At 41.1% G+C, this 15,847-nt stretch overlaps 1 protein-coding gene across 3 annotated transcripts in view; it reads left to right on the top strand.

The window, feature by feature from the left end:
• Positions 1-15,847, top strand: part of SORCS3 (sortilin related VPS10 domain containing receptor 3) — a 621,240-nt gene that overhangs the window by 472,554 nt on the left and 132,839 nt on the right. The gene's annotated exons all lie outside the window — the stretch shown is intronic.

Below are 15,847 nucleotides of genomic sequence, written 5' to 3' on the forward strand. Positions count from 1 at the left end.
GGATTCTCATCTCTTATAGTTATTAGGAAACAAAAATAAAATAATGTAAAAACATAAAAGACAATTATGTGTGTGAGTGTATAAAATATCCCCAGATTTTGCTTTTGCGACTGGGTCCTATTAAGCGATTTCATGACTGGCGGATCCATGCATACTCTTCCTTCCCCCTTTCTAAACTGGGAGTCAGAGGGTCTGAAGAGAAATCAATCCCTGCAATTTATTTTTAACTTCTTTCTCCTTAGCCAGGATTGATTTTTGTCTTTGTGATCAATGGCACAGAGAATAGCTCCACGGCCCAAGCTGCTGTTCAAGCACTTGGTCTGGTCGGCTCCATGTCTATTGAACAGAACATTATAAGCTGATTATGAAAGTGATACGATGAAGATGTTTAAAGGATGGGCCTGATTACCCCTACTTTCCTGGGGAGGAATGCTTACAGACAGGGGGATGCAGTGAGCAAGAACCCAGAGCTGTCAGGAAGGCAACATGGCAGGGCATACGGCCGGCCTGCACCCAATGGACAGAGCCTGGTGAAGCAGAGAAGAAGGAGGGGCACTGGAATTAGCTTCTTGTTTGCCAGCCTGACTCCCTTTCTCTCTTTTTAGCTTTTCTTTTTCTTCTACTATTTCATCTTTACTATACCAACTGCTATTAGATTTGGAACTGCAAGCAAACATCTGTTACAAAAAAAAAATACATTAAAAAGATTAGCGTTTCCCCGTCTGCATTTCTTGGGCTTTAAAATTGTCTGATTCTTTAATCTCCATTCTTTCCTCCTTCTCTTCCCTTGTTTTCTTATAATCCAGCTTGTGTTTGATAGGAACATGAAATTAGCCACTTCCCACCTCTCCCTCTAGCCTTGCTTATAACCTCTCGAGGCCAGGCAAGATTGCTTCCTCTTTCTTCTGAGAAAAATGTTCTTGGAAGAGACGCACACCTTATAATAATGTGCAGGGGTAATTCCACGGAATGCAATTAGAACGAAAGTCGGCTGTACCCAAGGCCTTCTGTCTGATTCTCTGGAATAAACGCTTTTAGTTTTACTGCCTGACCAGGTAGCAACTGTTTCCAGATTGCAGCGTGGAGAAATGATCAAAGTGCTCTTAATATGATTATATTTATTATTTCATTGTGCTACACAGTTTCTTTTTAGGTGTTCTTTGTATAAGGGGGTCAGGAAGGGGTGGAAGAGATGACTTCCTTACCTCCTCTGAGATATCTGCCACAAGTACTTGGAAGTTGATTTAATGGGACTATCCTATATAAGAAACACTCTCGTTCTCACTATAGTTATTTTTAAAGATTTGTCATAAACCTTCTTCCCTGGTTTTTACCTCCTGGCTAATTTTCTTTATTATTGAATAACCTGTAATTCTTAGAAATTCAATTATATTACTAGTAACAACTAACACCAATTGAGTCGTCAGCGTGAGCTAGGCTTGTGAATGAGTGAATTTAATTTTTATGACAGCTTATGTGGTAAGTACAACTCTTCTGTTTCACAGAAGAGGCACGGAAAGGTTAAGCCATTTTCCCAAGACCACACAGCCAGTAAGCAATGGAATGGAGATTTGGATGCAATCATTTTGGCACCAGAGCCTTCTTTCTGTACCACTGCATGATTCTCCTCCTTAAACAAGAAAGATTCAGAACAACCTACACTTTCTTATTGGCTGGAGGCAAGTTGGGTCAGGAACTGTGTATAAGACAGTGAGTAAGTACATAGAGCTTTAACACCAAGTAGCTGCTTAAAACATGCATGTTGCATCATTGAATATCCACCCACACACAAAACTGGCAGCTTAGAATCAAGATATTGCAGTTGAAGAAGACCTTCGGCTTAGGAAACCAGGACCAAGGAATGAGTGATTGTGGACCTCAAGCAATGTGACGTTTCTGAGTCCCTACTTCGTGTCAGCACACGTTGGACCTCACATCATGAGTGTGGCTGTCTGTTTCAAGGTCCAGAAGCACTTAAATGATCTTCCCAAAGACACATCATAACCAATAGGCGAGGGTGGGGGTTGGAATCCAAGTCTAGGCTTGCTTGCTGGGTTCCTTGTTAGTTTTCACAATGAAGGACAAAACAAATAAAATATATACAAAGATAAAATTTCTGGTAACTCAGCTATAACTCTTGGGCATTTTTTTCAACCAAAACTTTATTCTTGCTAAGAACTGCCTCTGCAAAGATAAACTAATAAATAAGATTATAATAATGAGAGTATTGAGCAGTGCCATATAGACTTTTTTGTTAAAGATGTCAAATAGAAATGAAGCAGAGTATTTATGTCATGTAACACACAGCACACAAACAAAAGTCTACACACACTCACCATTTCTTTCCATTCCCCCAAAACTCTCTCTCCTGGTACCAACAACTCACCTTGGCACTTCTGCCCTGCAACCTCTCCAGCTTGACTGGTGATCTTTTCTTCCTTCAAGTTCCCTCCCTACCTTTTCTCTCTGTCTCTCCATTTGGTATGTAGAAAAATTCAGCCAGGTCCTGGTTTCTCAAATCTTCCAAACTCAAATCCATCATCACATCCAGCAAATAAAATGTCCTTCAGTGTTGAGAACCTACTCTACTCTTAAGGCAGTGGGAGTATAAGTCACACTTATTTATAGATTACATATAACACTGTGGGTGCATGCACACATGTGTGCATGTGTGTATGAATGTCACACTGTGGAGGGTGATCTAAGAGAATCCTTATGCCTACAGTATCTGGAATCTGTCAGACATGAGTTTAAATTTCAGTTCAGCCCTCTGCTAGCTGTGTGACTTTGCTGTCTTGTGTCTTAGCTGTCCATCTACAAAATGGAGATAGGATGCAGGTGGCTTTTATTGTAATTGTAGAAGGAGCACGAGAACACATTGAGTAAATTGTTGTGGTTCTGAGGAAAGGATTTTATAGCATCTGATCTTCACTCTGCTGAGTACCATGGCATTATTACTGGCCTTATATTGTCATTTGTACATCTTGTATGTTAAGTTTGCTTTCCCAGACAGATGGTGAACTCCGTGAGGTGACAGCTCCACGACCAATGGTACTTAATACAGTCTGGTCACAAAAGTGCTGTACAAGTACTTGCTGATTGACAAATGTAAGACATAGTGGAATGGTGGCCAGTATCCATAATGAGATGTTTAAATATGATTAACATTCAAGAAATGATCTAAATTTGGCCAGACCCTTAATTATTACGTGGATTCAGCAGTGGGTGGGGAAGAACATCTTGTACTCTGCTTCCCTGTTTCCCGCAGGAAAGCAAGCTCTTTTATAGCCCCTGATTTTCCAAGACATGGTGTTGTCACCCACGCAAAGGAGTATTTGATGTAAAATTCACTACCCATTTGTAAAAATTCATGCAATTGTCTTCTCTTTGTATTTTGCTTATTCTGACTCTGGAAACACAGATTTTAGAAGCCTAGCAAAGTGAAAAGAGCCTGGGGTAACAAGTTAGAAGCTTTGAGCTTGGCTTTAAGTCTTACCTTTTAGTACCAAGATGACCTAAAGCACCCTGCCTAGGCCTTAATTTTAAAATAAAGGTATAATTAGGCCTCGCTTGCAGGGTTGTGCTCGGATCACATGAGATTCAGTACAATAATGAGAACTAATAACACAGAGTACTCAACAAATATTAGTTGTTATGACGTGAGTGCTAGGTACTAAGAGACTATTATAGATGAATAAGAACATTATCTAACCTCAAAAATATTACAATACAGCAAGAGACCACAAAAGGACCAGCTTCCGTCTAATCTGGGACAACAGCTGGTAAGTGCAACAAGAAAGCCACAAAGAGCCCTGGGAATCAGAGGAAGAAAAGGTGAACTCCAGCTGGGAAATTGGGGTCGGGGGAGCTTAATTAAGGAGAAAGCTTTTGACATAAACCACTGCAAAATTCATTGATGCTGAAGTGATCTGGGTCAGGCTGAGTCCCTCAAATAACTTGTCCTATACTAGCCATTCTTTGCAAAGTCTCTGGCGTAGACACTTTAGGCTCATTCAGGGCTGCACCGTGTAGTGGTCATTGTCATGGTTTAGAGACACAAGTTCAAATCCAGGCTCTGCCACCTTGGAGCTAAATACCCGATGCATGTCAGTTAAATTAGCAGTAAAGCAGGCTTCATGGTATTTCCTTCATGGGGTCATAGTGTGCAAGAGCAGACGGTGCATATTCCATGGTAAGCATAGAGCCTGGCCTCCAACAATGTTGCTTGTGCTGGCAGAGGACAGGAGAGGCATGACACAGAGAGCATGATGGGGAAGCTTCAAGAAGTAGCAGTTGGCATTTCACAAATATTCATGGCTCTCTTGGGGAGGCAGCAGTGTTTTCTGAGAAACAGCTTGACAGATGGCTTAAATCCGTCTACTGCTGTCCCGAAATTCACTCATGAGACATGCAAATCCCATGTTGGTGAAACTTTGGTGTCGTATATAGCAGCCCACGTGTATCTCCAGAAATCCCATGCCCCAAAGAAGCATCCCTAATTCTCTAGAAAATGAGTGATTTTGTCTGCCTTGCTCTTTCAGGATATTTAAAGTATTTTGAACATATCAATAAAGTTATTCTCTAAGCAGCTATACGTACCTGCCATTCATGCCATGTGGCTGAAGATGTTTCTGTTCTATAGCTGTGCCCATCATTTTCTGCTTCTCCTTCTCATATTATGTATTGCCTCTAGCCTTTCCTTTTGTGCATAGGTGAAGCTACATGAGCAAATTTCAGTGCCCCACACAATCATTAGGATGGGAATTTATGGATCAACAGCATAATTTGTCAGTGAATACGCTTCTAAAAGCTTGGGTTCCTGGGAACATACCATAGGTCTATTATAACAATCTAATCATTGTATTTGTAGAGCATTTTCTGGTTACATGAAAGCATTTTATTATCTCATTTACTCACAAGAATCTTGTGAGAGAAAGATAACTATAATTAGTTTTTTTTATATGAAAATAACCCCCAAACTCTAAGATATGGGTTACATTGTCTAAAATTGCATCTCTAATAAATGGTGGAGCTGAAAATAAAATCACAGATGTTACACTATGAAGGAACAGGACCTTCCACCTTTTCCCTTCTCCTCTCTCACCATTTTGATTTTATTTTCTGAAGTACTGGGATACTATAGAAAAGACAGAGGCTAGTATGTAGTTTGAGAATATTTCAGTTAAATAATTGACCTCATAGTGTCCACTCATAAAAAGGAATTAGGCTATTTGATGTATCAAGTTGAATGAAAAACTTATACAAGTATTGGACAACCATATAAGCTAGACCTCATGCAATATCTTCTTTAACCTCCTCTCAGTTCCATTTTCTTTTCTTTTTCTTCTTCTTCTTTTTTTTTGTTTTTAAACAAAACTCTATCAATCCACAGTCCACAAGGAACAGAACTGTTTTTGAGCACAGAGAGGGGGCAATGTTTTGATAGCAAGTTTGAAGATTTCTCTTTAGAGGTTTCTTGGGCAGTGCTTTCCTTTCCTTTCCTTTCCCCTGAAGCTCTGGTGTTCTTGTCTGTAACACTGAAAGGACTCGCTCTTGTTACATTATTTGGGAGTCTTCAAATGCTCCTGAATTTTGGACACTAGGATGATAATGATAACTCAAGTTCATATCTGTCATTTTGTATTTCTGCCCTTATTTTTGCTCTTTTACCCTCTCAAATACACACACACACACACACACAATTAGGAAAGAGAAAGTGCAAAGAACTTCCATTTTGAAGGCTCAGGTGAGCATCCCAAGAACTTCTTCCCCTCCGTCTAAATCATGAAAACCAGAACACAAAGATAAGTCTTGAAGCCATTAATGGTCAGATCTCTTGGAGATCTCCATCTGTGGTTTCCTCTAGAAATTCATCTTGGCTGAGGGCAAGGATAATTTCCATCTTTTATCCCTGATCAACTGTGATCAGGCGGCACACATGGCTACCCCAGCACCACTTGAAGCCTCCAGGTTGCATACATAAACTGCCACCATAGTCAGTCTCCAGAAGGCTTCTAAGATGTTAGACTGGTATAGGCATTTTTGCCTCCAGTTCTGCTGGCTCAGATAACATGCATTGAGTACTTGCTATGTGCCAGCTGCAAGGCTAAAGCTCTTTCTATATTGAATTATATTTGATCCTCATGATAACTTGTCAGTTGATAGTACTAATATCTGCGTTTTCCACAAGAGAAAATTAGGAAGGTTAAATTACTTGTACAAGGTCACCAAACCAGAAAGTGGTATGAGCGGGATTTAAACCCAGGTCTGGGATCCCAACTAATGTGCTCTGTTGCCTACTGTGCAATTGGAAACTGATTGAGTCCAGACCCTTTATTGTACTTGAAGGAATAGTGTCAGAGGGTCAGGCATGCTAATTCTTCTGCTAGTTTTGTGTGTGGTCTAGATCCAAACTCTTTGTCCCATGCTTTCCTAACCCACCACCCTTTCTCTGCCTTACTAGCATTAACAATAGGCAGTGAATGGTCCAAGAATTGCTCGGCAGGGCTGCTGAAGGTGGCAGTTGTGCCATCAGTATTTATTGACCAGTGAGGGTGCTGACAACGTCAGCATGCATCTTCCTTTCAGTACCTCCCCTACACACACACACAGACACACACACACACACACACACACACACAGCAATATTGGCTTCAATGTCAACTATCTTATTATCTCATGTCTATTCTTGCTGAAACTATTTGGCGGCTATTATGTTAGGGCACCAATAAAAGATTTTATGTGCAAATCTGTTTCAGAGGAGGCCCAGCCATAGTGTGATGCACACGTTGGGTAATAGACCCACTCTTTCTAGACAGATAAAACTGCATCAATATTGCAGAGCCTTAAGGACATAAAATGAGCAAACATCAGTTAGACAAACACTAAATTCAAAGTCAAACAGTCTAACAGAGGAGATGACATGCTGATAGGATGCCATGTTGTTCCAAATGCTGTACCACACTTTGATTCTGACTCATAGTGTGGTCCCTAGGAAAGCAGTGTTGGAAAATCAGCTCAAGATGGCAGAAGCAACTGATTCATCCATGCATAAGACTCCAGGGCCAGACTGACATGTACAGCAACTTCCTGATGAAACTTGTGGCTGTTTATAGACTCCTGTGGTCCAATATTTGGAAGCCTGTTTTGTTTTATGTTGCTCTTAAGATAAATATGATATTTGAAGGAATTATGTAAGTGGAGAGAGTAAAGCCCCAAAACATCAAGATTTATTTTAAGTAATACGAACTGAAATAATGAGCAAAGGAGTTAGAAAAGTCAATTGTGCATCATAACATCTTGACTGTTCCTTTTGTTTCTTTAAAGAGGAGGAAACACTGCAGAGGCAGTGTGAGAAGTAACTAAGGTGTACCCTTAGAGGTAGTCATTTCTCTTGGCTTAGACAGATTATTCACATAATATTCGATGCAGCACAATCCTCTAACTGGAAAAGCTTCCACATGTCATTTCTTATTAATACAACAGCTCTCCTGTAAGCCCAATTATGGTTCCTGTTCACAAATTCCCATAGCAACATCAAGTACTTCTGTGCAACAATGTAGCATTGATTTTTCAGAACTTGGAAATTGATAGGAACCCTCACATAGAAAGATCTGCCTTGGCCGTGGGCACATTAGTCTATTCTTGCATTGTTATAAATACCTGAGACTGGGGAATTTATAAAGAAAAGAGGTTTAATTAGTTCATGGTTTTACAGTCTCTACGGGAAGCATGATGCTGTCATCTGCTTAGCTTCTAGGGAGACCTCGGGAAACTTACAATTATGGTGGAAGGTAAAAGGGGAGCAGACACATAATATGGCCAGAGGAGAAGCAAGAGAAGAGAGAGGAGGTGGTACACACTTTTGAACAACCAGATATCATGAGAACTCACTATCACACGGGCAGCACCAAGGGAAATGGTGCTAAACCATTCATGAGAAATCTACCCCCATGATCCAATCACCTCCCACCAGGCCCCACCTCCAGCATTGGGGATTATACTTCCATCTGGTATTTCAGTGTGGACACACATCCAAACTATATCAGTGAACGTATTTTCTGGGAATTGAAAATTAAGTGACATGGGACCCATTCCCCTCCACGTAGAGGTTTGCAAATTTCACATAGCCTGAGGGACCAGCATAACCTTTAAAAGTCAGATAAACTTGGGTTCAAATTCCAGCTCTGCCATTTATTTGTTGTGTATCTTTGAGTATGTTATATAATTTTCCTACACCAGTTTCCCTACCTGAACATAAAATAGAATGCTAGTATGTACAGAGAAATGGTTGGCATATAATAAATGCTCAAAAATATTATTAATATCTTTAACATGTATGGTACTGGCAGTGCTATTAACAATAATGATAGTAATAATAATTATTCTTTTGGATATTACATAATATCATGAAAGTAAAGTAGCCAATATAGAATAGATACTCAAAAATATTTGCTTCTGACCCTCTTCTAAGATTACCTATGTCTACTTATAAATTCTAGAAACAGTTTAAGTTTTCTCCTGTGGTAGAAATAGATTCAACTTCTAAATCCCCAAAGGGAGCTAGGAAATGACTCAAGGCCCTTTGGTTCTAATTTTTCGGGGCATGTTTCTGTCTTTCCTCCAGGGCAAGCCATCATCCAGAAACAAGGCTAAATGAAAAAATAAAGGATCTGTCAGATGAGGCTTGGTCACAGCAAGAGCGGGAACAAGTCAGAAGAGACAGATGTGTTTAATGGCCAATGCATTTGTCCAAAGGAATCATTTTCACTGGCCAGGAGCCCAATTAAACCTGTAAAATGGAAATCCAGAAAATCAGATTAACGAGCCAGTCATTAGTAAGGAAAAGACCCAGCTAATTCTGTGTTTAGCGTGACGGATGGGCCCAGAGCAAATAATTGGATGACATTCATCAAATATAAAATAAAAGGTGTCACCGAAAGGAAAAGTGGTAATAATCTTTGGGATTTACAGTGCCAGAAAATTTGCTTGTAAGGAAGAGAAAAGTTCATCAAAACAGATTAATAGTCCCTAAACTTTATTTCTTTCTTGTGTGCCAGAGAGCCACATGATCGCAGAGAAGCAGCAAATGCATGCATCAGCCTGCTTTTACCCTAACATAGTGAAGCAGCAAATGCATCAGCCTGCTTTTGTGAGGACTCTGCCCCTGAAGGGGTGTGCGATCTATTTGAAAATAAACTCCTGCTTTTGTGAGGACTCTGCCCCTGAAGGGGTGTGCGATCTATTTGAAAATAAACTCCTTTGACCAACCAGGAACCAGGCAGGGCTTGAGAGTTCTTCACTACATCTATGTTTTAGTCAATATCCAATGGAGGAAACCAAACTCAAAGTCTTTCTGCTTAAGCAGATTAATCCCAACAATCTGTTATACAGTAAGTCAATAAATATTGGCCCCCTGCTGTGTATCTGCCCCTATGGCGTGTGCTCACTCCTGGTTAAGGGTTCAGGTGCAGACTAGAGTTGGAAAACCCAGGTTTTTAAGGGTTCAGGTGTAGGTGGGAGTTAGAAAGCCCAGGTTTATATTCTGGCTGTAACAATGAAAGTCTATATGATGCTGGGCAAATTAGTGGCTCTCTCTCAGCTTCAGTTTTCTGACCTGTATGAAATATTATTGCATGATATTATTATTATTCTTGGTTTTATTACCTCACTTCTGCTCTCCTAAGAAGATATTATTTTAAAAATATAGCACCGGACTAGATGCAGTGGCTCACATTTGTAATTCCAGCACTTTGAGAGGCTGAGGCAGGAGGACTGCTTAAGCCCAGGAGTGGCACTGATCACTTTGAGACCAGCCTGGGCAATAGAGGGAGACCCAGTCTCTAAAAAACATAAAAAAATAAAATTAGTCAGGTATGGTGGTTTGTACCTGTAGTCCCAGCTACTTGGGAGGCTGAGGTGGGAGGATTGCTTGAGCTGGGGAGGTCAGGGCTTCAGGGAACCATGATTGTACCACTGCACTCTAGCCTGGGTGACAGAATGAGACCCTGTCTCACAAAATAAAATTTAAAACTACAGCACCAGTGTCAAAACAGATTTTCCGGGAATGCAGGGAAACAAAACCATATACACATGTGATTTTTTAAAAGTTTTTCACAAAAGATGTTGGAACCAAGAGAATCTATTGTGTTATTGTGGTGAAATAAGAAAGATGGACAGAGGATTCTTCTTAGTCACAGAAGGAGGAGCACAGCCTTAGAGCCAAACTTTCTGAGGTTTAAATCTGTCTTACCTTGGACACGTCACTCAAAATCTCTGTAGGGTTGTTATGAGGATTAAATTAGGTAATTTTCATAAAGGGTATGTGCAGTTCTGAAGTGTGGTAGATGTGCTCAATTAATGACTGTCTCATTATTTTTATTATTATGTATCCACTGGTCATCTGCCAGAAGACTAGTTCTCTCAGTCTCTTTCTGCTTATACACGATGGAAATTGATTTTTCACAGTTCTAAAGGCTGGGAAGCCCCAGATTAAGGCACCAGCAGGTTAGGTATCTATTGAAGGCCTGGTGTCTGCTTCCACGATAATGCCTTGAATACCGAGTCCTTACATGACAGAAGGGCAGAAGGGACAAAAAGGAAAAAAAAAAAAGAAAAAAAGAAAAGAAAAGAAAAAAGAAGCCTATCTAGTTTTCTCCAGCCCTTTTATAAGGCATTTTTCCTTTCCTGAGGAATAAGCCCTCATGGCCTAATCACCTCTTGAATGACCCCAACTCTTAATACCGTTGCAGTAGGGATTAAGTTACAACAAGAATTTAGGAGAGGACAGAAACAATCAGACCATAGCGTTCCACCCATGGCCTCACAAATTTATGTCCTTCTCACATATAAAATACATTCATTTCATCCCAATAGCTTCAAATGTCTTAAGTTGTTCCAGCATCAACTTTAAAATTTAGGTCCAAAGTCTCATCTACATATCGTCTTAATAAGATGTGGGTGAGACTCAAGGTGATTCATCCTGAGGCAGATTCCACTCCAGCTGCGAGCCTGTGAAATCAAACAAGTTATGTGCCTCTGAAATACAATGTATGGGACAATCATTCCAATTTCAAAAGTGAGCAAAAGGAAGGAAGGAAGGAACAAGTAACAAGTCTCAGGGAAGTCCAAAACCCAACAGGGTAAACAACCTTAAATCTTGAGGCTTAAGAATAATTTTCTTTCACTCCATGTCCCACCTTCCAGACTGTGGGGTGAGGATTAGGTCTCCAAGGCTCTAGGGGACCCTGCACCCATGTTTTTGGGTAGGTGTAGCACAAGTAGTAGCTGTGATAGATTAGAGTCCATGCCTGCAGCTCTCCTAGTCTGGTGTTGCACCTACAGGTCTGGGGTCTGGCGAGGGCTTCCCCTCCACAGTGGCTCCATTAAGCATTGCCCTAGTGAGGACTCTTTGCAGTGGCCCTGCCCTGATGGCTCCACTGGGCATCACTCTAGTGAAGACTCTGCTATGACCCTAGCCTTATGTTGGTCCTTTGCCTGGGCTCCAAGGCTCTCTTGGACATCCTTTGAAATGTAAGTGGAGGTAGCCCTGCTTCCATGGCTGTTGTACTCTGTGTGCCTGCGAAGTTACCACTATGTGGATGCTGCCAAAGTTTATTGCTTGTGTCTTCTGGAGCAGCAACTTGAGCCAAACTTGGGTTTGCTTGAGCCGCAGCTGCTCAAGGAGAGCCACACCAGAATGTGGCGATCAGAGACTTGAGATGGTACTGGACAGAGAGCCCCAACATCCCGTGGGAGCCTGGCTCCTCCCTTCAAATTGTTTTCCCCTCAAGGCCCTGGCACTCTGGGCCTGTGATGGGCATGGCAGCCTCGAAGATCTCTGGTATGCCTTCTGGGCCATTCTTTCATTGCTCTGATGAATAACATCTGGCTACCTTCTATCTGTACTAATCTTATCAAATAGTCCCTTGGCCACACCCTTGGTGTTGTCTCTCAAACTTGCCTTTTTAAACTTTACGTGGCCAGGCTGAGAATTTTCCAAATCTTTAAGTTCTGTTTCCCTTTCAATTGTAAGCTCTGTCTTTAATTCATGTCTCTCTTCTTGCTTTTTACTGTAAATGGTCAAAAAAAGCCATGCAGCACTCTCCACATTTGCTTTGATAGTTCTTCCAGATATCCTTGTACATTGCTTACAATTTCTGCTTTCTACAAATCTTTAGACACAGGCACAATTAAGCCAAGTTTTTTGTCACTTTATATCAAGGATGACCTTTCCTCTAATTTCCAATATCTTACTCCTCATTTCCATCTAAGACCTCAACAGCATTGCCTTTACCGTCTGTATTTCTACAAGTATTCTGTTCATGACCAGGTAAGTAATTTCTAAGGAAACTTAAATTCTTTCTACAGCTCCCCGCTTCTTCTGAAGAAAGGCCCTCACCAGAATTGCCCTTAATGCTCTGTTTAATGCAATATAGGGTTTTTTTTTTTCTTTCTAGTATTCACTTCAAAACTGTTTCTACATCTATTCATTACCTGATTCCAAAACCACTTTCATATTTTTAGGTATTTGTTGTAGCAATACCAATACCAATTCAGTACCAATTTCTGTCTCAGATCATTTCTGCTACTATAACAAAATTATTTAGACTACATAGTTTATTTCTCACATCTGTAGAGGCTGGGAAGTCTATGACAAAGACACCTGCAGGTTTGATGTCTGATGAGGGCTTGGTCTTTGTTTCCAAGATGGTGCCTTGAACACTGTGTCCTCACATGGCAGAAGTGATGAAAGGGAAAAAAGAAGGTTAGTTAGTTTTCTCTAGCCCTTTTATAGAGCACTAATCCCTTCATGATGGCATAGCCCTCATGTCCCAGTCATGTCCTCAAAGCCCCACCTCTTAATACTGTTGCACTGAGGAATAATTTTCAACATTCATTTTGGAAGGGACACAAACATTCAAACCATAGAACCAGCATTGTCTAGGAATGAAGTAGGTCACAACCTTGTAATAAGCTATAGAAGAATAATTATAGGAATGTGTGTGCCATGAGAGTGAATGTTGAAAGTGCTATAGAAATGAAAAGAACAAAGTTCAGTAATTGAGAGATAGGAGAAATTAGAATGAATTGGTAGCATTCAAAAACCCTTCCATGAACTCATAGGGTTTACACTGAGGTTTAATGCATCAGTTGGATTTTGGCAAGTACAGAGAAGGACACAGTCAGGAAAAAGGAAGATTGGCAGGATGAAGCGTGGTATCTCTGGGAGATACTACAGTATCAGAGGTACTTGGAGACCCCAGGGCTCTGTGGCCTTCATGTAGCCCCTTTATGTTTTGGACCATTCGACAATGCATTTAAAGTATAATTTCTATCTTCATTATTTACTGAAGCACAAATTTTCCTGGGTTGTGTGTGAGCTTGTAAGAGAGTCTTTGCTTGTGCAGGGCTGTAATAGACATGGGAGGATGAGTTCTCAAGGCTGTGGGACTGATCACGCTATCAATGGGACCACTTTGTTCTCTTTTGGCAATTGGTGACTTGGAAACCCCAATGCGCCCAGCCTTGCCCTGGACTTCTGATAAGAGGCGGAGTGGTGCTATCATTTTGTTCCCTGTTGAGGTGGCTGGATCTTCCAAGGAGAAGCTCCTTTTAATTGATTATCTCTGGCTAGCATTCAGGGATGGGACTTGCTTCTCAGATGCTGGTCTGCTTTCCCAAGAACGTGTTTAGTGAGGTTCAGGGTGACCTGTAGAGAAATGGTTATTAAGCATGATAGGTGACCAGGAGATATATTTTGGGGGTGTAAAAACTTTGTCATCAGGTATAAGGACTCCTTTGGGGGTGATGAAAATGTTTTAGAACTAAATAGAAGTTTTGGCTGGATCACACACTGTGAATGTACTAAATTTACACCAAATTGTACACTTTAAAATTATTAGACTATGTGAATTTCACCTCAAATTAAAAAAAAATGAAACACCTTTCTCATTGTTGTAAACACAGAATTCAGGAACATATCTACATCTGAGAGAGAGGCAGGGGGTCAGGGCAGATAAGGAGCACAGAGATCTATGCAAATTGTTGTTAAAAGTCTAGTTCTGAGGTGTTCAAAGTATGGTTCCCAGATCAGCAGCATCGGCATCACCTGGAAATTTATTGGAATTTTTTTTTTTTTTTTTTTTTTTTTTTTTTTTTTTTTGAGACAGAGTCTCGCTCTGTTGCCTAGGCTGGAGTGCAGTGGCGTGATCTCGGCTCACTGCAAGCTCCGCCTCCCGGTTTCACACCATTCTCCTGCCTCAGCCTCCCGAGTAGCTGGGACTACAGGCGCCCACCACCACACCCAGCTAATTTTTGTATTTGTAGTAGAGATGGGGTTTCACCGTGTTGGCCAGGATGGTCTCCATCTCCTGACCTCGTGATCCACCCACCTCGGCCTCCCAAAGTGTTGGGATAATAGGCGTGTGCCACCGCGCCCCACCTATTAGAAAATTCTTGATCCCCCACCCAGATCTATTGAATCAGAGACTCTGCAGATGGGCCCCAGGAGTCTTGAGTTTTAATAAGCTTTCCAGGTGATTCTGATGCATGCTGAAGTTTAAAAACTTTTGATCTAGTTTCTAGGTTAGCAGGTATGTTTATATGTGTTGGTTTTCTAATTAAATGTAAAACCAAATTAAACAAATACATACAATCATGTGAGAACTAACGGTGACTGTGTTTTCAGATCTAAGGATAACATTTTATGCACTTGAGACTTACTTGGAAAAGGAAAAAGACTTCCTAGCAACCTATCGATGTTAATATAGCAACACCCACCTCTAAGCCAACACAGAACAATATAGATTCAGAACAGATGTTGCATCAAAATAAAAAAGTTTTAAAGTTCTGAAATACAAGGCAAGAATGATGGTAATTAGATATGGATGTTGCTCCCTGAACATCAGGGTGAAAACCAGTCTCTCTTCTTGGTTCACAGCATAAGCCTTTGCACCAAGTGTTTTCCAAGTCTCTGCCTTCGTGCTGACTCTGACATCTGCTCTACCTGGCAGCGTGTGGTGCCTGCTTCGGGGGCTTCCAATCTGTGCAGAGCAAGGGGTAGCCATGGGAGATGTCATCTCCCTCCCCGAGTGAGGAGAGATGGGTGGCTTCAGTAGAGATGTTACAGCTCTTCTGCTCCCAGCAGGGCCTGTGGATGGCTGCCAGGTTTGGATCAGACTGGGAGGACTGGCCTGTCTCCAGCCTGTGCTTGGACCTTAGTGAGAATGAAGCATGTGCCTCGAGTAATTGCCTCCTCAGCGCAGCAGCCTGGTTGCTATTGTTGTCCTGCTATTTTCTCTGAACAAGCCATGTTATCTTCTCCTGTGAATATTAATTTCCCCTGAGTTAGGATAATTGGGCCGAGAGCAGCCATCTGCAGAGCTCTGCCATGTTGGCAGGGCTTTTCAGCAGGCCCTGGCCAGAGGACCATTTCTTGGAGTGGTTTCCACTTTCCTCCCATTAAGAATCTATCCTTTCGCAAGTGAGGTTACAGGGCTTGTCCCTGAGCCTTCTAGCCAGAGATAACATAGTTGGGACTCAAATCCAGGATTTCTGAATTTCACATTTGGAGTTCTTCCTCTACCTTTTGATGTTTTTAAGTATCTTGTACATGGAAAGAGTCAATAAATATCTGCTCAATACATGGATTATAAATATGAGGGAAAGAAATCTGTGCTTAGTTCAGAAGTGAGATTACATTTCAAAATAATGAGAGCTTTGAACAGTAGTCATTATTCAGATCCACGAAAAAATACATTTGACAATTGTGTTATGGTTGGAATGAATTAATAAACAATTCAAAAAGAATAAATAGATCATGGGTGTAGCCCACATTGATAGCTCC

The sequence above is a fragment of the Macaca fascicularis genome, chromosome 9, assembly GCF_037993035.2.
Source record: "Macaca fascicularis isolate 582-1 chromosome 9, T2T-MFA8v1.1".
In the NCBI taxonomy this organism is placed as follows: Eukaryota; Metazoa; Chordata; class Mammalia; order Primates; family Cercopithecidae; genus Macaca; species Macaca fascicularis.